The sequence below is a fragment of the Bos javanicus genome, chromosome 10, assembly GCF_032452875.1.
Source record: "Bos javanicus breed banteng chromosome 10, ARS-OSU_banteng_1.0, whole genome shotgun sequence".
Taxonomy (NCBI): Eukaryota; Metazoa; Chordata; class Mammalia; order Artiodactyla; family Bovidae; genus Bos; species Bos javanicus.
In genome coordinates, this window is record NC_083877.1 from 26,184,461 (window position 1) to 26,205,696 (window position 21,236).

A 21,236-nucleotide genomic window follows, 5' to 3' on the forward strand; every position below is an offset into this window, starting at 1 on the left:
CCATTTAATAGATTGTCTTTTCGTTTTGTTGACAGTTTCCTTCACAGTTGAAAAACTTTAAAGTTTGGCCCCATTTGTTAACATTTGCAATATTTTCCGGATCAGTCTCTTCAGACAAGAGAAACAATAGCAATGACAAACCTAGACAGTGTCTTGCAGAGACATCGCTTTGTCAATACAGGTCCATATAGTCAAAGCTCTGGTTTTTCTAGAAGTCACGTACAGATGTGAGAGTTGGACGTAAAGAAGGCTGAGTGCCAAAGAACTGATGCTTTTTTCCCCTCATAGAAAGTAGAAAAATAATTTATTCCAAAAAATGGCAGAAATACAAAATTTATCCTGAAATTCATTCATACTTTGGTATAATAAACTATGATATAAGTTTGCGGGACAGATTTTCCCTTGAACATGTTCTCCTACTGACTGCCCCACTGGACACTTATTATCATGTAACAGTTTTTAAGCATTTTGCTGATTCTCATGTTGTGAGCAGGCAGGAGCCATCTTCAAATCCACAGAATTCCAAAGAGAGAGTAATGTTATTTCTCAGGAGAACAGCACTTTTGATCTCAGAAGAGTATACATAAATATTTTACAGACGCAGCATAGTTTAAACAGGCACATCATTCATCAAAGCATAAAAAGGGCAACAGGAAAAAAGTACTGCATTGTAGAATATGATATTCAAATGTGGGTGAAAATTCAAGGCAGCTGATGGCCACAGTGGGCGAGTCAAGGGATGTGGTCTGGGTATGGAGGTGTTTTTTCATCTAGAGGAGTTCTCTCCATGACCTCAATGACTCAGTACTGGTGAGCAAGCCAGTTCCCAAAGGCCAATGATACTTTAGGTACCAGAATGTTTCATTTTCAACTGTGGTCCAAAGAGAGGGTTGAGTTGGGCCTGAATTGCAATCAGCCAAAAGAGATAGCAGCAAACGGAACAGGTCACCAACATAGTGACAACAATTCCCTACTTGGGATCCTTAGGGATGAACCAGAGCATCTGGAAAGCTAATGATGTCCCAGAACACATTCATCATGGTAAGAGACACAGTGAGGCCAGTATATGCCATGGTTGCTGTGGAAGGTGCCAGCCCTGCCAAGTTACCTCACTTTAATCCCATCCTGAATTGATGCTTTTGAACTGTGGTGTTAGGGAAGACTCTTGAGAGTCCCTTGGGCTGCAAGGAGAACAAGCCAGTAAATTCTACAGGAAATCAACCTTGAATATTTACTGGGAGGACTGACACTGAAGCTGAAGCTCCAATATTTTGGACACCTGATGTGAAGACCAACTCATTGGAAAAGACCCTGATGCTGAGAAAGATGGAAGGCAAAAGGAGAAGGGGACAGCAGAAGATGAGATGGTTAGATAGCATCACTGGACATGAGTTTGAGCAATGGGGACCAGCACTGGAGCAGGAGATAGAGCAGGAGCCACATGTGTGTCGGAGGGCACGCTGGGTAGGTCCTGGCAGGCTGGTCAGAATACTAGTCAGTTATCAATTTGGTGTCTCTGCACTGGGACTGAAAACAAGAGTCTTTGTTCTGACTCTTTTTAAAAAAACATTTCTTTACTCAATTATTTAGCTGCACTGGATCTTAGTTGCTGCACTTAGGACCTTCGATCTTCATAGCAGCATGCAGAATCTTTGAACATTGCAAGCTCAGAGTCTTAGCTACTGGATCACTAGGGAAGACTTTGTTCTCACTCTTCAATAGTGGAAACTCAGTTTCTTAGCAGGGGACCAAGTCCCACTGGTTTTCAAACCAGCTAAAGGGGTTCATCCTCTTAATGTCAGGCCCCAGTGCTGGGGTGTCTAATATATGATTCATTCTGTCACTCCTCTGAGAGGATCTTCAAGTTTGTGATATTTCCTTCCTATTCTGTGTCACTTACAGGTCTTGATGAGATTTGGTGCTGAAAGCTCAGCTTCTGTCTACACCAGTACCAAATCAAATCTCAGAGACAGTTTTGGTTGCCTTTTGGATAGCTTTATTACTTTGCCAGGCAGAGTGGAACACAGCTCCTGGCCTGAGAAACTATGTGTCCCCACCCAGGAGGAGTTGATGAAGAGTTTTATAACAACAGTCCCCAAGGATGGGATTGCTGACAAGCTTAGGGGGTGTGCAGGTCTCAGGTGGTTGGATCTTTTAATCCTGATGAGTTTCTCCTGTCTTCAGGTGGTTTCTTGGCTGCTCCTCCCTCTTGATTAGCAATCTGCCCTTTGGAACTCAGGGAAGGTCATGGAGGCCATGGAGTCTCGCCTATGAGAAATGGAAGACAAAGAGGCCTCTACATGGTCCCACTTGGTTTCACATTGCATTTCCTCCTTCTACCAGACTCCATGCAGTCCTTTCTTTACAGCTTTGGTTGTAGAAGAACCATTCTGCTAGTCTTCAAGTCATTTGCAGCAAAAGTTCCTGTCTACGTAGTTGTAGGTCTGATGTGTTCTAGTGGGAAGGTAAGTTTGTGGTCTTCCTATTTCACCATCTTGATCCTGTCTCTGGGGTTTTTACATTGTTCATGAATTTAACTTTTTGCACATAAAGGAAAAGTGAAAATGAAGTCACTCAGTCATGTCTGACTCTTTGTGACCCATGGACTGTAGTTGGCCAGGCTCCTCTGTCCATGGGATTTTCCAGGCAAGAATACTGGAGTGGGTTGCCATTTCTTCCTCCAGGGGATCTTCCTGACCCAGGGATCGAACCCAGGTCTCCCACATTTCAGGCAGACTCTTTACCATCTGAGCCACCAGGTAATCCCTTCTGCACACAAGGAGTACATAAAAGAGCCTCTTGATGAAAGTGAAAGAGGAGAGTGAAAAAGTTGGCTTAAAGCTCAACATTCAGAAAACAAAGATCATGGCATCTGGTCCCATCACTTCATAGCAAATAGATGGAGAAACAGTGGAAACAGTGGCAGACTTTAATTTTGGGGGCTCCAAAATCACTGCAGATAGTGACCACAGCCATGAAATAAAAAGACGCTTACTCCTTGGAAGAAAAGTTATGACCAATCTAGACAGCATATTAAAAAGCAGAGATATTACTTTGCCAACAAAGGTCCATCTAGTCAAGGCTATGGTTTTTCCAGTGGTCATGTATGGATGTGAGAGATGGACCATAAAGAAAGCTTAGAAGCGAAGAATTGATGCTTTTGAACTGTGGTGTTGGAGAAGACTCTTAAGAGTCCCATGGACTACAAGGACGTCCAACCAGTCCATCCTAAAGGAAATCAGTCCTGACTGTTCATTGGAAGGACTGATGCTGAAGCTGAAACTCCAATACTTTGGCCACCTGATGCGAAGAGCTGACTTATTTGAAAAGACCCTGATGCTGGGAAAGATTGAGGGCAGGAGGAGAAGGGGATGACATACGACAAAATGGTTGGATGGCATCACTGACGCAATGGACGTGAGTTTGAATAAACTCTGGGAGTTGGTGATGGACAGGGAGGCCTGGTGTGCTGCAGTTCATGGTGTCGCAAAGAGTCAGACACGACTGAGTGACTGAACTGATTGACTGAGTACATAAAACACTCATGGTTTTAGTATTTTATTCTGTATGTGTTCTGGGTCAATGTCAATTAATTGATTATTTCCTTCATGATGATTTGTGTTTTCTTGTTTCCTCTCATGCTTAGCGAGATCTTTGACTGGATGCCAGATACTGTGAATTTTACCTTGTTTGTTTACTTTGTATGGATATTTTTGTATTTCTATAAATGTTCTTGAACATTTTGCTGGGATACACATAAGCTATTTGGAATCATGTTGAACCTTTTGATTTGTTAGACAAGTACAGAGCAGTAAGTCTGAGTGTGAAAGTTGTTCAGTTGTGTCTGACTCTTTGTGACCCCATGCACTACACAGTCCATGGAATTCTCCAGGTCAGAATACTGGAGTGGGTAGCCTTTTCCTTCTCCAGGAGATCTTCCTAACCCGGGATTGAACCCAGGTCTCCCACATTGCAGGAGGATTCTTTACCTTATAGGTAGTTCCTTATAGGAAGGTTCCACATTCTTTATAAGGTTCTTCCACATTCTATACACAGTTTCACATTCTTTACCTTATAGGTGGTTCTTGGCCACAAGGGAAGCCCAAGAATACTGGAGCCTATCCCTTCTCCAACGGATCTTCCTGACCCAGTAATCGAACTGGGATCTCCTGAATTGCAGGCGGATTCTTTACCAACTGAGCTATCAGTAGAGCCCAGTAACAATCTAGGGCTAATTATTTCCCTCTACTGAGGCAAAGCCTTCCTGAGCACTTGACCTAATGCCCATGAATTTTGACATTTTCCAGCCTGGCTAGTGGGAGTAAGTACTATTCCCTCTGGTCCTTATAGGTGGTTCTTTCCCAGCATCAGGTGATTTTCTCCCACACACGTGATCAGGAATACTCTGCTGAATACCTGAGGGGAACGCTTCACAGATTTCCAAGTTTCTGTCTTGAGGCAGCTGTCTCATGTCAGGTACTTTGTCTTACGAACTCATGTTTCCTCAATCTCTTCACTTCCTCAGTTCCATCTCTTCCTAAGTGCACTGTCCCTTTATTTTGCCTGAAAGTTTTCTCAAGACAGTAAGCTGAATATATCACAGGGCTCACCATGTTCCTGTCTTTCAAGATCAGTGTATTTTGTTGCAAAATGTTCGGTGTCTTGAAAATAATTTTTCCCAGCATTTTGTCCGTTTTTAAAATTGCTTAGGGTGGGAGGGTAGGTCAGATCCATGTTCAGTTCAGTTCAGTTCAGTCGCTCAGTCATGTCCGACTCTTTGAGACCCCCATGAATTGCAGCATGCCAGGCCTCCCTGTCCATCACCAACTTCCAGAGTTCACCCAAACTCATGTCCATTGAGTTGGTGATGCCATCCAGCCATCGCATCTTCTGTCGTCCCCTTCTCCTCCTGCCCCCAATCCCTCCCAGCATCAGTCATTTCCAATGAGTCAACTCTTTGCATGAGGTGGCCAAAGTATTGGAGTTTCAGCTTCAACATCAGTCCTTTCAATGAACACCCAGGACTGATCTCCTTTAGGATAGACTGGTTGGACCTCCTTGCAGTCCAAGGGACTCTCAAGAGTCTTCTCCAACACCACAGTTCAAAAGCATCAATTCTTCAGCACTCACACTCAGCTTTCTTCACAGTCCAACTCTCACATCTACACATGACCACTGGGAAAACCATGGCCTTAACTAGACATACCTTTGTTGGCAAAGTAATGTCTCTGCTTTTTAATAAGCTATCTAGGTTGGTCATAACTTTCCTTCCAAGGAGTAAGCGTCTTTTAATTTCATGGTTGCAATTACCATCTGCAGTGATTTTGGAGCCCCCCAAAATAAAGTCTGCCATTGTTTCCACTGTTTCCCCATCTAATTCCCATGAAGTGATGGGACCAGATGCCATGATCTTTGTTTTCTGAATGTTGAGCTTTAAGCCAATTTTTTCACTCCCCTCTTTCACTTTCATCAAGAGGATTTTGAGCTCCCCTTCACTTTCTGCCATAAGATCCATGTTATTTCAACTCAATTGGAAGATTATATTAGTCCTCTTAAAAATTATTTTGAAGCCAAATCTAAAGTATTTTTATATACAACTGGTTCCCTACAAATTTTTGGAGCTATGTGATCTGTTTTGGCTTTTCTACTGGGAAAATAGTTATGTCATAGTACAGCTGCACTGATGATGAATATCTTCAGTTAGTGATGCAAAAGCTAGAAAATGGATGGGTTGAGTACAAATTTCACAGGACACAAAGATACTTCATTGAGGCAAAAATTGGCATTTTGTTTTTATTGCTGTAGAATATTGGGAAAGAAAGAAAGAAATTCTTTATTTCTATAACATGAGAAGGTGTCCCTAACACGAGACTTTGAGGGTTTTGATGGTTAAAATGTATGTTAATGGGTTTTACATTAAATTTAACTCTTTAGCTATCTGAAATGTGAGAACAAAGCCATACTGTGCTCAATACTCAGACAATTTTTCTTTCATTTCTACAGAGAATTTAATGATAAAGCAATCATATCATGTGGTTATTAAAGCAAAATTAAATTTTCACAACTAACACTATGCCATCTTTATGGTTTGGGACATATTTCTTTTACCTTGATAATTTCTTTCAGATAATTTTTAGCAGAAAGAGAAACTGTGATAATGTCAAGAAATATTGACATAAAAAATAATTAAATTTTCTGTTTTAGAACAAATTCAGGTGATTTAATTTTCCTAATTACGTATAAAAGAAAGAAGACACATAAATAAGAATCGAGGTAAACGCTGCCACTGTTGAGCTGAATTTTTGATGCAGATATACTGAGCTTAGAAAAGAAATTTGTATTTTTCTTGTATTTAAGTTTGGAAAGTAATTTCATATTATACATATTTAAAAATTGTTTTCTAAGCTAGTGTTGGTTTTTAAAATTCAATTTTGTTGGTTTCTGCCATTAGAAAATATTGTTATGCAATATGTTTCACTAAGATTTTCTGTGTACTCATGTATATGGGTATGTAATTCAGTCTATGTGTGTGTAAGGAAGTCTTTCAGTCTTTATCTTTAATTTCTTTACACTTGTATGCCTGTTTTGTGTAATGAAGATATTCCTTACTAATTCCAAAATTATGAAAAATATTATAATATACTTGCATCAGTATCTTTAGTGTTGTTTTCTAAATATTGCTTTGATGTCTAGTCCACTGTACATTGGGGAGTGAGTTTTTGTGTGTGTTTGTGTGTATGCGTGTGTGTGGTGTGTGGAATGAACACTGGAACCTGTATTATTTTTTCTTGATATACAACATTTGTCTCATCGGATGTATTTTCCTTTTCTCAAGAAAATATGAGATTCTCTATCCTATCATATTTGATACTTTCATATTCCTGCTATTCCTAATCTGTCAAGGAGCAAATTATAAAATCAAAACAAACCAGTGGCAATATCTTGGTCTGTACCTTATAAACTCACTTTGACATGACAGAGGAAAAAAATCTTTGAAATATTTTTTAGAATCATACAGTGAGCAACTAGGCAAGGCATGAGGAAGTATAGATTTGCAGGAAAATGCAATCAATTGAGAGATTTTTTTCATCTAAGACCTGGTTTGCATTCCATTTTGCTAAATAAGATGTTGAAATTACTCTACATTTGTGCTCTGAAGGTTGATTTTCAGTTACTGAAGGTCTTATTTTGTGTCTGTCCATTCTGTGTACCTCTGTAAGCTCAGATACTCAAGTCTTCACAGTGACCCTAAGGGGAAGACATGTGCTGAATTATGAGCCATGAGAATGACATTTCCCTCTAGGTTTTCTCAAACTATCGCGTTTTCACTCTGCTTATAGATATGAAGGTCTGAAGCATAATTATGGCCTCCTTATGTTTGTGAAAAGTAAATTTAAAGCTGTCGAAGGTGCGACTTTTCTTCCTGAACTGAATGGAGAGATACTCTGCGATTTACTCACAGAAGTATGTCTAATTATAAGGATTGAGTGTTTAGACTGTCTTTGCTCAACCATTTAAACCAAGGAACTGATGTTTCCTGATGCTGATAAAGGATGGGAGTTTGCTGATATAAAAATGTGGCATTCTGAGAAACTGGCACTTAATATTGGATAACATGCCCAAACCAGCTCTTAAAGATACATGTCTTCAATGACACTTCCTCAGAATTATTTATTTTAACTTTGAGAATTTGACAACTTTCAAGATCACAATTAAAAATTAACCCTTCAGAAATAGCAGTTGAATAAGGTTTTGTTTAGGGCTCCCTCTCCCTCACCATGTAATCTTTTCCACTATTTGGGATCAGGTTGCAGATTTTGATTTTTCCTGACTCTTTCAAATAAACATTCACTGCTTTTGTATTTGTATCCATTCCTTTGTGGAGAAGGCAATGGCAACCCACTCCAGTACTCTTGCCTGGAAAATCCCATAAGCAGAGGAGCCTGGTAGGCTGCAGTCCGTGGGATCACTAGGAGTCGGACATGATTTAGCGACTTCACTTTCACTTTTCACTTTCATGCATTGGAGAATAAAATGGCAACCTACTCCAGTGTTCTTGCCTGGAGAATCCCAGGGACGGGGGAGCCTGGTGGGCTGCTATCTATGGGGTCACACAGAGTTGGACACGACTGAAGCAACTTAACAACAGCAGCAACACGGTGGAGTGAGCAGACATGGAGACACACACAGAGGAAAGGAAGGTCGTGACTGCAATCTCTGATGATGAGATTTATATCTTCAGAAGGGCACACAGGATGGGAAGAATTTAGGAGTAGAAAACCTGAGAAGAAACCATGAAGTCTAACTTAAAATAAGAAAGATGGGAAAAACACTCACAAGGGCAGTAATGCACCTTAGTGGAAGAGCTCTTCTGAGCGAGAAGAGGAGGCAGAGGAGACTACAACATGGACCAACAATTCCAGGCAATGAGGTGATGGCAACAGTATTTACACCAATTCACACAGCATTTGGTGCTCATGCGACATGATGGACCCTGTTTGATCCCTTGTGAAGGGCATTGATGGTCAGAAATGAGCAAGAGGAAGAAGTCATAAGATCAAGAATGGTCCTCAGAAGAGCAGGATGTTGGTGAGGGGAAGTAGGGATCAAGTACAGCTCTTTTCAGCACAAGTTCTTAACTCCAGGAAGAGAACAGACGCATTTACTTTGGAAGGAGGGAGCACATGAGCCTCCTCTCTGCCTCTCACCCCACTGCCCTCTCTGCCGCTTGTCCTTCTTTACCCTTCCCTCCTGGCCTTCATCTCTCTCTTGCTCTCTTCCTCAGTTCTTCCTTGTTACCTTCTCTCTCTCTCCTCACCTTTTCCCCTCTCTCTCCCTTTCTCCTTTACTCTCCTTCTTCCTTCACCTTTCCTTCTCTTACCTAGTCTTCTAGACTGATGTCCTCTAAGGTCACTTTTATTTTACAGGTATTAAAATAGATTGTGAGTTGTCGATTTTAAAATAGTCTAAAGTCTTGGAGCTCAGAATGGCAAGAGGTAGTAAAAATGGGTCCTGCACAGAAACAGAAGGTACAGCCTCACAGTGGACATAACTCCTTCTCTCTTGTATTCCCTTCAGGGAAATATGGGGACTCTGATCAACATGAAGCCCCTATTTCTGCTCTTCCTGCTGCTGAAGCCACTGCAGTTCATGAGGATATATGATGAATCTTTATCAGACGAACAACGAGAAAGATTAGAAAACTAGATGACTTATATGGTACAGGGCTTATGAGACCACTTGCCTAAGAAACATTCAAATCCCATGTCATTATTGATTCTGAAAGACCATAGTGATCCAGACCACTATAATGATGAAATGAGATGAAATGTGTTCACAATAGACTTTATTGTGTTAAAGAGCATTTCTTCCTCCAAGCATCATATGAGGACATTCAACAGATCTGTGACAACACATTGGTGCAATGTAGCAGTGGGATTAGGAAATGTCACAGGAGCTGGAATGTAATAGCCAGAGTGCATTGCATTTTAACAAGTGGGATCATGATGTCATTGTAAGATGAAGTGTATTCACAAAATGACATCATGATCCCACTTGTTAAAATGCAATGCACTCTGGCTATTACATTCAGTGACTAAGTAAAGGACACCAGAAAATCAAGCCTCTTGATACAAATTTTCATATGGAAACTCAAGACTTTTGATTGTAATGTCTAGTGAATGAGGACCCCACCACCCTTTTGAGAATCACCATGACATCCTCTAAAAGTCAACCTTCTATACATCAGCTGAAGAAGTTCTCCACATAGTCTAGCTTAGGTATGTGCTGTGGACCATCTCATCTAGGCCATATTCACCTCAAAATCTTGAGGTTCTGCAACATACAACATTCTCCAACATACAAGAAATATATTTTTGAGAATATGGTGTAGTAACTAGTTATAGTAGTAACTAGGCAAGTAATTATCAAAATATATCTCTTTTTCTCAAGATGAAAGATCAGATCCTTACACATTCTATAATTAGAGCCATGGAAGTAGAACAATGATTATTTACACAGATTGTTCCTTTTATCTATTATAACAGACTGTTCTTATTGCATAAGAAACCAGATCTTGGCCCTCACCTACTAGATTTTCTAAGATAGGTAAAAACAGTAATTTACAGCTTTATGCATATTAAGATTGCAATAGATTATTGTCCTCTGCCCATTAGCAGTCTTTCCTTAATAAAACCACACTAATAAAGTGAACATTATCCTTTCCTTAATTCCCATGACAATTTATTTTTTAGGTTAAGAGCCCCTTGAGATAATGCACATTAATTTTACTTAACTGTGGTAAAATTATTCCTGCTTTTGTGCTTGTTTATGTCCCTTGGCATAATGGCTTCAGGTTTCATCCTCACTGTAGCATAGGTAAGCATTTCCTTCCTTTTGAAGGCTGAATCATAAAACTAAGATCATGGCATCTGGTCCCATCACTTAATGGCAAATAGATGGGGAAACAGTGGAAACGGTGGCTGATTTTATTTTTCTGGGTTCCAAAATCACTGCAGATGGTGACTGCAGCCATGAAATTAAAAGACACTTACTCCTTGGAAGGAAAGTTATGACCAACCTAGACAGCATATTATAAAGCAGAGACATTACTTTGTTGTCAGGAAGCATTTAACAGGAGGCTTCCTGAGTGCTGTTTTGAATCTGTCATGAATCCTCTGTCCCTTATTAATTCCTGAATATTCAGAAATTAAGAGGAGTTGGCAAACCACTCCTGGGGCTTAGGAATGCATGCATTTCCTTCTTTAGTTTTTCCATACAGTGATAAGTAACTATTTACGACCCTCTTCCTTTTTATGAACCATATGGTAAAAGTGATCATTTACAATTTTCTCTCTTTGATATGGATTGCCTTATGATAATTTGTAAGTCTGGACTTTTGATTTTTATCTCTGCTGAAAATAGCTACCTTGTAAGACAGTATATATACCCACACTGTGTTGAATAAAACACCTTTGCTCCATCAGAGCTTGGGTCCCCGCGTCTTTCTTTCTATTTTTCTCTCTCTCTCTCAGGCTAATTCTTTGGAGCACAGAAGCCCACTGAGCTCACTTTCTTGCCTGGGCTTCTAAGACCCTCTTGAGAAGGCACACTGTGCCTTCACCCCCTCGAGAGGGCGTCTGGTGCCTCTGTGTAGCAGTGCAAGCCCTGTGTCAAAGGGCTTTATTGGTTTTCTATGTAAACCAAGGAATATCAGCCTCTTTCTCTCTCTTTTACTTTCTTATTGTTGACTCAACCACCAGCTTCTGGTCCATTAAAGGACCTCAACACTTTGTCAACAAAGGTCCGTCTAATCAAGGCTATGGTTTTTCCAGTAGTCATGTATGGATTTGAGAGTTGGACTATAAAGAAAACTGAGCACCAAAGAATTGATGCTTTTGAACTGTGGTGTTGGAGAAGACTCTTGAGAGACCCTTGGACTGCAAGGAGATCCAACCAGTCCATCCTAAAGGAGATCAGTCCTGGGTGTTCATTGGAAGGACTGAAGCTGAAACTCCAATACTTTGGCCACGTGATGCGAAGAGCTTACTCATTTGAGAAGACCCTGATGCTTGGAAAGATTGAGGGCAGGAGGAGAAGGGGATGATAGAGGATGAAATGGTTGGATGGCATCACCAACTCAATGGACATGGGTTTGGGTGAACTCAGGGAGTTGGTGATAGACAGGGAGGCTGGCGTGCTGCGGTTCATGGGGTCACAAAGAGTTGGACACAACTGAGCGACTGAACTGAACTGAACTGAATATTTGATTAAATGTATATGTCACATGTTGTTTACTCATCCTTCCACTGATGAACACGTCAATTATTTGTTTATTGTCAATAGTGCTGCTTTGAACATGCATGTACAAATATCTGTTCATGGTCTTGCTTTCAATTCTTCTGGGTATATACCAAGAAGTGAAATTTTAAATTAAATTTCTTTCAATTTAGAACCACTAACAGAACCACTGACTGTAACTGCCCACCCTGGCCCAGCATCATAGTAACCACTGCAGGAGTTATCTTAAACTAGAGGGTCTAGTAAGGAATGCGAAACCAACAAGCTACCATCAACCAGAAGAATTCAGGAAAAATCAAAAGGAGAGAGGAGATTCCTGTCCATAAGGCCCAGCAACCTCCCAGAATCCTTCTTGCTGGACTCCATCTTGACTGACACATGTTCCACCAGGAAGGATCCAAAGGTAAACCCAATTACCATAAAGCCCAACACTGTAATCCCATGGCAGAACATTTCTCCTGGGTTTCCTTACCCTACTACTCTCCATCCAGGCCCCTATTCCCAATAAAGTCTCTTGCTTTGACAGCACATGTGTCTCCTTGGACAATTCATTTCTACTTTGTCTCTGTCCATTCAGTGCATCTCTGTAAGCTCAGATACTCAGGTCATTACAGTGACCCTAAGGGGAAGACATGATTTGAGCTGAGCAACAACTGTGTTTCAGTGGAGCCATTGACCCTCTGGGACTTCCAAGTGGCACTGATGGTAAAGAATCCACCTGCCAATTTAGGAGACCTAAGAGACACAGGTTCAATCCCTGGGTTGGCATAATGCCCTGGAGTAAGAAATGGCAACCAATTTCGGTATTTGTGCCTGGAAAATTCCACAGATAGAGGAGCCTGGCAGGCTACAGTCCATGCAGCTGCAAAGAGTCGGACATGACTGAGCACACACACACACACACACACACACACATTGACCCTCTAATGACCCGTAAGGATCACATTGTTCTCCAGGTTTTCTCATTTTGACCCCATTCTTAGCTTGGTTATGGGTATGAAGGCCTGAAACATAAATATTGCTTCCATATGTTTGTAAAAGCATAAATTTAAATATGCCTAAGGTGAGATTTTTTTCCCCCCTGAATTTAATGGAGAGATACTTTGGGATTTACTCACAAAGGTAAGTCTAATTCTAAAGACTGAGTGTTTAGAGTCTCTCTTTGTGCAACCATTCAAGCTAAGGAACTGACATTTCCTGATGCTGATAAAGGGTAGGAGTTCACGGATATGAAAATGTGGCGTTCTGAGACATTGGCACTTAATATTGGATAACATGCCCAAATCAGCTCTTAAAGACACATTTCTTCAAAGACACATCCTCAGATTTATTTATTTTAACTTTGAGAAACTGACAACTTTCAAGATCACAATAAGAAATAAACTGCTCAGAAACAGCAGTTGAATAAGGTTATGTTTGGGGCTCCCCTTCCCTCACTATGTAACCTTTATTTCAAATATTATTTAGGACCACATTGTACATATCTTCTGTGTTTTGATTTTCCCCCGCCTTTTCAAATGGACATTTGCTACTTTTGTATTTGGTGTCCGTTCCTTTGTTTGTACTACAAGGGAGCAGCCTTTTGTCAGCAATTGCAGTTCTGCTGGTGTTTTACCTGTGTGGTTTTGCCTTCTCTTCTCAGAAAAAAGCATGAACTTCAGGTGGACCAAAAAGGGGAACTCACATTCCTGGATTTATTCACGTGACAAAGACGAGCCCAATCAGAAAGGTTATTTTCTATGTTGGATGAATGTGAGAGAGGATGGCACATCTTTCAGTGACCCTACATAGTGTTATAAAGGTGGTAATGATTTACCCTGCCATTCTGTGGAGAGGCCCTGCCTGCACACGAACTTAGCATAGAAAGCAGAGTGGAGTGAGAGAGAAAACAAGAGTCTAGTGAAGGACTGGATTTCTTCATCCTGCTGTGTGTCCTGGACGTCTGTCTCTGTGAGTCGGTACAGGTCCTCTTGGGTTTAAGTTAATTTTTTGCGCTCCTGCCCCTGGTCTGGCTAAAACCAGACATTCCCCTTGCTGTAATATTATGAATATTCTGCATCTGTAAAATTTCATTGATTAATATATTTGTATAGTCTGGGAAATAATCCATTCTAAGAATCTATAATTCAATGAATATAGAACACTGATCATCTCAAATATTAGCTCTTACAGTTACAATTGTAGTGGTGTTTTTGTTGTGTCCATGAATACATCCATGGCAACTTAAATTTCCCTTAAATTCTTGGACATTTATGTTTTCGAAGTTGAAATTTTTGTTCCTATGCAGTAAAACTTGCTGTCCATATTGCTATCTAACATATGGTACATAGAATTCAAGCTGTTGAAATTGGGGGAAAAGTATCAGATTAAAAAAAAAAATTTATTACACTTGCCAAAGTTTTCACTGTAACCAGAAATATAGGATTGTTCCCCTTGTCACACTCTCAGCAGCAATGAATTTGGAAACTGTAATAATTATTACCAGTTTGAAAGATACAAATTTCACTTTTATTCTGTGGTTGGGACTGTAAAATTATTATATGATTATTGTCCATTGATGCTTCATATTAAGCTGTATTTACAAATCCTGCTTTTCTTCTTTAAAGAGATTTACACTGAAAACACTTAATGACCCCTCAGAGATATATATTCATGTACCTAAGGAGCCTTTGACTAGTCTCAGTTATTTTAAACTGTAAATAGAGAGTTCTGACCTGGGAGTCAGGACCCACACTTTAGGAGAAAATGCTCTAGACAGACAGCCCCTCTCAGGCCCCTCCCAGCCTATAATCTAAGCTGCTTTAACACTCCCAAACAAGCTTAAAAGTAAAGAGGAAAGCCTTGTGAATTTGTTTAAAGCATAAATTTCTGGGTCCATTCACAGACACAATAAAACGCTTTTTCACTCTCCTCATTCAACCTCATCAAAGAAGCTCTTTAGTTTCCCTACGCTTTCTGCCATTAGAGTGGTATCATCTGCATATCTGAGATTGTTGATATTTCTCCCTGCAATCTTGATTCCAGCTTGGGTTTCTCTAGCTCATCATTTCACATTATGTACTCTGCATAGAAGTTAAATAAACAGGGTGATAATATACACCCTGGAGATACTCCTTTCCCAATTTTGAACCAGTCCATTCATTGTTCTATGTCTGTTTCTAACTGTTGCTTCTGACCTGCATACAGGTTTCTCAGGAGGCAGGTAAGGTAGTCTTGTATTCCCATCTCTTTAAGAATTTTCCACAGTTTGTTGTGATTTCACAGTCAAAGGCCTGAGCGTAGTCAAAGAAGCAAAAGCAGATGTTTTTCTGGAATTCCCTTGCTTTCTCTATGATCCAATGAATGTTGGCAATTTGATCTCTGCTTCCTTTGCGTCTTCTAAACTCAGCTTGTGCGTATGATAAATTCTCGGTTCATGAACTCTGAAGCCTAGCTTGAAGGATTTTGAGCATTACCTTGCTAGCATGAGAAATGAGCACAATTTGAACATTTTTCAATGTTAAAACTGAAAATTTTTAAATTTAAAAATTAAATTTACTATTTAAAAATAACAACAAAAAAAGCTAGTTTGAACATTGTTTGACATTTACCTTCATTTGTTTGGAATGAAAACTAATCTTTTCCAGTCCTGTGAATCATTCAGAAAAAGAATTATCATACACATAAGTGAAAGTGTTAGTTGCTCAGTCTTGTCTGACTCTTTGTGACCCCATGGACTGTAGACTGCCAGGCTGTGTTTCCATGGAATTCTCCAGGCAAAGATTCTGAAGTGGGTAGCCATTCCCTTCTCCGGGGATTTTCCCTATCCAGGGATTGAATTGGGTCTCCTGTTTTGCAGGCAGATTCTTTACCATCTGAGCCACATGGGAAGCCCTGTTAAATACATAAGCTAACTTTTTAAAATTAATTTATTTTTTAATTGAAAGATAATTGCTTTATAGAATCTTGTTGCTTTCTGCCAAATATCAACATGAATCAGCCATAGGTATACTTTTGTCCCCCTCCCTCTTGAACCTCACTCTCATCTCCCTCCCCATCCCACCTGTCTAGGTTGTTACAGAGCATAAGGTAAAATTTTAACTTAGAGATGAGTGAATGAACTTTATTCTCCAAAAAATCAGTACTGAAATTACATATAAACCATGTGAAAAAAAAAAATCACCACCTCTTATACTTCAGTATAAATTCCAGATGGATGAAAGGCTTAAACTTTCTGAAAATCCATAAAGACGTAAGATAGCGTTTAAGTGAAAACGCATATACTTGGGGGTGAGTGAAGATTTTAAGAAGCCTGAAACCACAGCATGAATTCATAAACAAAGGATGAAGAGGTTAGAGGATATACAAAATGAAGGGCTGTCCTGGCCCTGGTGCTACAGGAGCCTCAACTCTGCTGCCCATGCTCACCCTGTCCTGCTCTTTCCAGCCCAAGATGGCACAGAGACCACAAATACTGATATCCATCTCCACCTTGGTCAGGGTCTCTGGGTTATTTTCAGTATTAGAAATAACTTGAATTGCCCCATTCGAAGACTTCTTTTCTACCAAGAACACAGTGGAGTAAACAAACAAAAAAACAGAAAACTGTTCTGCAGCAGCACAGCTAGGCTTCGAGGAAAATGGATCTGTTTTTTTTTTTTTTTATAGATCTCTAGGCAATGGCACCCCACTCCGGTACTCTTGCCTGGAAAATCCCATGGGTGGAGGAGCCTGGTAGGCTGCAGTCCATGGGGTCGCTAAGAGTCAGACACAACTGAGCGACTTCACTTTCACTTCTCACTTTCATGCATTGGAGAAGGAAATGGCAACCCACTCCAGTGTTCTTGCCTGGAAATCCCAGGGACGGGGGAGCCTGGTGGGCTGCTGTCTATGGGGTCGCACAGAGTTGGACACGACTGAAGCGACTTAGCAGCAGCAGCAGTGACTCAGAGACAAGTTTAGTACTGGCCACTTTGGTGGTCTGTGTGTTTCTGGTAGTCTCTTCTCCTAGAGTTACAAAGTCAACCTAGGGAAGGAGGTACATTCTAGCCTCAAGTGGGGAAGCGAGACTGAAGGAAGTCATACAATAGCACTGAGGAACAGAGATGTGAAAATCAGACTGACTTGTGAAAAAGGCTTGAACCAAGATTCTGCCAGACCTAAAGTAAAATTTGAAGCAATGTCCCTTCACAAAGAGATACTGTTTACTATCAAAACAAAAACAAAGCTATAAGAATACCTTTATCATAAGCTTGTTTGGATGATGATGTTTGTTTAGTGCTGAACTCGGGACTTGGCGTATACTTGCCTATGATCTTAGGCATTGTTATTTATGATTTTTATTTTTACTTTAAGGCAACCACAAGAATGTACTTAATTTAGCCATTCACCTTTGCTCTTCTCTTTTCCTGTTTCAAGCTCTGCCACTCTTACGGGAGGTCAGTATTCCCAGTATCAGGATATCTGCAGCCCCGTCCTTAACATATCCACTCTCTGAAGCTTTGACCATACAAAGAATAAATGAGGCAAAAGACCATGGGCAAAGATAGGCCAAGAAGGCTGCTCTCTAGTGTACCTGAGGTACTTGCCTTGCCCTGGGAAGAAAGCCTCCTTGGAGAATTATTGCTCAACAGTCAGATCTGGACAGGGATTAAAAAGTGATCAATAGACCCAAGAATCCTCTATAAATGATACCACTTTCCACTCAATAGTAGACTGTGCCCTGATGTCTAGCACTTGGGCCTATTTTCTGGGCCACAGGTCACAACTGTGACCTGGACTGCAGTAAGCCAGGTCTCCCTGTCCCTTACCATCTCCTGGAGTTTGCCCAAGTTCATGTTCATTGTGTTGGTGATGCCATCCACCCATCTCATCCTCTGACACCCTCTTCTCCTGCTCTCACTCTTTTCTAGCATCAGGGACTTTTCCAATGAGTCATCTGTTCACGTCAGATGACCAAAATACTGGAGCTTCAGCTTCAGCATCAGTCCTTCCAGTGAATATTCAGGGTAGATCTCCCTTAAGATTGACTGCTTTGATCTCCTTGCTGTCCAAGGGACTTGCAGGAGTCTTTGCCAGCACCACAATTTGAAGGCATCAACTCTTTGGCATTTTGCCTTCTTTACAGTCCAACTCTCACAACCGTACATGACTACTGGAAAGACCATAGCCTTGACTATATGGACCTTTGTCAGCAGAGTAATGTCTCTGCTTTTGTCTCTAGGTTTGTCATCACTTTCCTGCCAAGAAGCAACTGTGTTCTGATTTCATGGCTGCAGTCACTGTCCGCAGTGATTTTGGAGTCCAAGAAGAGGAAATGTATCAGCTTCCACATTTCCCCTTCTATTTGGCATACAGTAATGGGGCCAGGTGCCATGATCTTCGTCTTTGTTTTAATATTTAGTCTTAAGCTGGCGCTTTCACTCTCCTCCTTCACCCTCATCAAGAGGCTCTTTAGTTCCTCTTCACTTTCTGCCATTAGAGTGGTATCATCTGCACATCTGAGATTGTTGATATTTCTCCCGCCTGTCTTGATTTCAGCTTGTAACTCATTCAACCCGGCATTTCTCATGATGCGCTCAGTGTATAGGTTAAACAAACAGAGTGACAGAAGACAGCCCTGTCTTACTCCTTTCTCGATCTTGAACCAATCAGTTGTGCCATACAAGGTTCTAACTGTTGCTTCTTGACCCCCATACAGGTTTCTCAGGAGACAGGTAAGATGGTTCCCTTAAGGAATGTTTTTCTTAAATTCCCTTAACATGATTAGCATGAAGCGTTATAAAGATGTGCCTCAGAAGTAGGTGCTATATTAAATATTTCCATTTCTTTTTAAGTAGGAGAATTCTTGAAAGAATATAAGGAACTACCCAGTTTCCCATATTTGTGTGGTAAAGACACTTGTTTATGTATATGACAGGTATTGGGGAAATATTAGTGCAGCCTCCAGTGGGGTGAATAGACATGGAGATGCACACATATGGAAGGAAAGTTGTGACTGTGAAGTCTGATGATGAGGGTACCATGATGGCAGATAGGCACACAGGATGGGAAGAATTTAGAGACAGGAAAACCTGAGAAGGAAACATGAAGTCTTCCTTAAAGAAAAGATTAAAAAAAGACTCACAAGGTCAGTAATGTACCTTAGTGAAAGAGTTCTTCTGAGTGGGGAGAGGTGGCCTAGGAGACTGTAATATGGACCCACAATTCCAGGCAATGAGGTGATGGTAATAGTATTTAGACCAATCCACACACATTTGGTGCTCATTTGACATGATGGATATTGCTTGATCCCTTGTGCAAGGATATTGATGGTCAGAAATGAGCAAGAGGAGAAAGTCAGAAGATGAAGAATGAAGTGAAGTGAAATCACTCAGTAGTGTCTAACTCTTGTGACCCCATGGACTGTAGTCCATCAGGCTCCTCTGTCCATGGGATTCTCTAGGCAAGAATACTGGAGTGGGTTGCCATTTCCTTCTCCAGGGAATCTTCCCGATCCAGGAATCAAACCTGAGTATCCTGCATTGCAGGCAGATTCTTTACTGACTGAACTATGAGGGAAGCCCAAGATGAACAGTGGTCCTCAGAAAAGCAAGATGTTGGTGAGGGGGAAAAGGGGATCATGTACAGCTCTTTAGAGCAAGTTCTTAACTCCAGGAAGAGAACAGATACATTTACTTCAGAAGGAGGGAGCGCATGAGCCTCTTCTCTGCCACCTGCCTCAGTGCCCTCTTGACCTCTTGTCCTCTTTCCTTTCCTTCCTTCATCTCTCTCTTGCTCTCTTCCTCAGTTCTTCCTTGTTTCCTTCTCTCTCTCTCTCTCTTCACTCTTGTCTCTCTCTGCCTTTCTCCTTTTCTCTCCATTTTCCTTCACCTTTCCCTCTCTTACCCTCAGTCTTCTAGATTGAGTATAGCTCTCCTAAGGTCACCTTGGAGTAAATATTTTACAGGTATTGAAATAGATCCTGAGTTGTCAATTTTTAAATGGTCCAAAGTCTTAGAGCTCAGAACAGCAAAAGGTGGTAGAAATGGGCCTGCATAGGAACAGAAGGCACAGCCTCACAGTAGACATAACTCCTTCTCTCTTATATTCCCTTCAGGGAAACATGGGGACTCTGATCAACGTGCAGCCCCTGTTTCTGCTCTTCCTGCTGCTGAAGCCACTGCAGTTTGTGAGGATAAATGATTCATATTTATCAGATGAACGACGAGAAGAATTAGAAGACTATATAGATGACTTACATGCTACAGGGCCTACCAAACCACCTACCAAGGAAGCATTCAAAACCCATGTTATTATTGATTCTGAAATGCCGTTAACTGACGAAGATTACTGCAATCTAGAAATGAAGAGGAAACGTGTTCACAATAGGCTTTATTGTGCTAAAGAGCATTTCTTCCTCCAAGCATCATATGAGGACATTGAAGAGATGTGTTATAACATATTTGTGAAATGTACAAATGGGATTAGGAAATGTCACAGGAGCCGGCAAATAATATCAGGAGTGCATTGTGTTTTAACAAGTGGGATCATGATGCCATTTTGTGAATACACATCGTCTTTCAAGGAGGGATGGGTTTTTATCACTTGTCAATGGGAAGATGATATTGGAGAAATTATCCCTGTGTCTGTAATTGATATTTTGGCCATATAAAGAATCATCCACCAGGAAAATCTCTTTCCCTCCACCCCTCTAGAAGTATATTCTCTAAGATGTTAAAGCAAGAAGATAGAATCCTATCCTTACTGATCCTTACAAGTCAAACTTGAGAATGGAAAATTTGATCCCATTCACTTTCATCATTCACTGCCTGCCCTTTTTCTCCTAACACCAGGCAAAGGAAAGGTGGGCTGGATTAAGAGATAGTGCTCTGAGACATGGATTCAAACAGGTCACAGAGTTTAGCACACTTTGAATTTTTTATGTGGATGAATGCCTGCAGGGAAAGGATGACCAGCACCAAGAGGAATAGGAAATGTTTCCTGATAAATGAAAGTGAAAGCCCCTCAAGTCGTGTCCAACTCTTCGTGACCCCATGGACTATACAGTCCGTGGAATTCTCCAGAATACTGGAGTGGGTAGCCTTTCCCTTCTCCAAGGGATCTTTCCAACCCAGGGATTGAACCCAGGTCTCTCACATTGCAGGCAGATTCTTTACCAGCTGAGCCACAACGGAAGCTCCAAAGTTGTATTCATGTGAATTTCTGGTTCAGTAGAAATAATAAAGTGCATTGATGTAGCTAGGGGTCTCTGGAATGCTTATGTGGGGTTTTTGGGTTTGACTGACCTTCCTCTGTGACACAACTTGAAACAAAAAGAATTGAAGGGACTTTCATGGTAGTCCAGTGGCTAAGATTCTAGGCTCCCAATACGGGGACCCTGGGTTCCAGTTCTGGTGTTGGAACTCGATCCCGCATGCCTAATCCAAGAGTTTACATGCCGCAAATGTAAACATGCT

At 40.9% G+C, this 21,236-nt stretch overlaps 1 long non-coding RNA gene and 1 pseudogene across 1 annotated transcript; one reads left to right on the plus strand and one right to left on the minus strand.

Annotated features, from left to right (window-relative positions):
- Positions 1–269: 269 nt before the first annotated feature.
- On the minus strand, positions 270–1,623 carry LOC133255352 (V-type proton ATPase subunit e 1-like; annotated as a pseudogene).
- Positions 1,624–13,413: 11,790 nt separating this feature from the next.
- On the plus strand, positions 13,414–21,018 carry LOC133255967 (uncharacterized). Its single transcript, XR_009739068.1, has 2 exons — positions 13,414–13,749; positions 19,877–21,018. It is a non-coding gene; the product is annotated as an uncharacterized LOC133255967 (long non-coding RNA).
- The last annotated feature ends 218 nt before the right edge of the window (positions 21,019–21,236 follow it).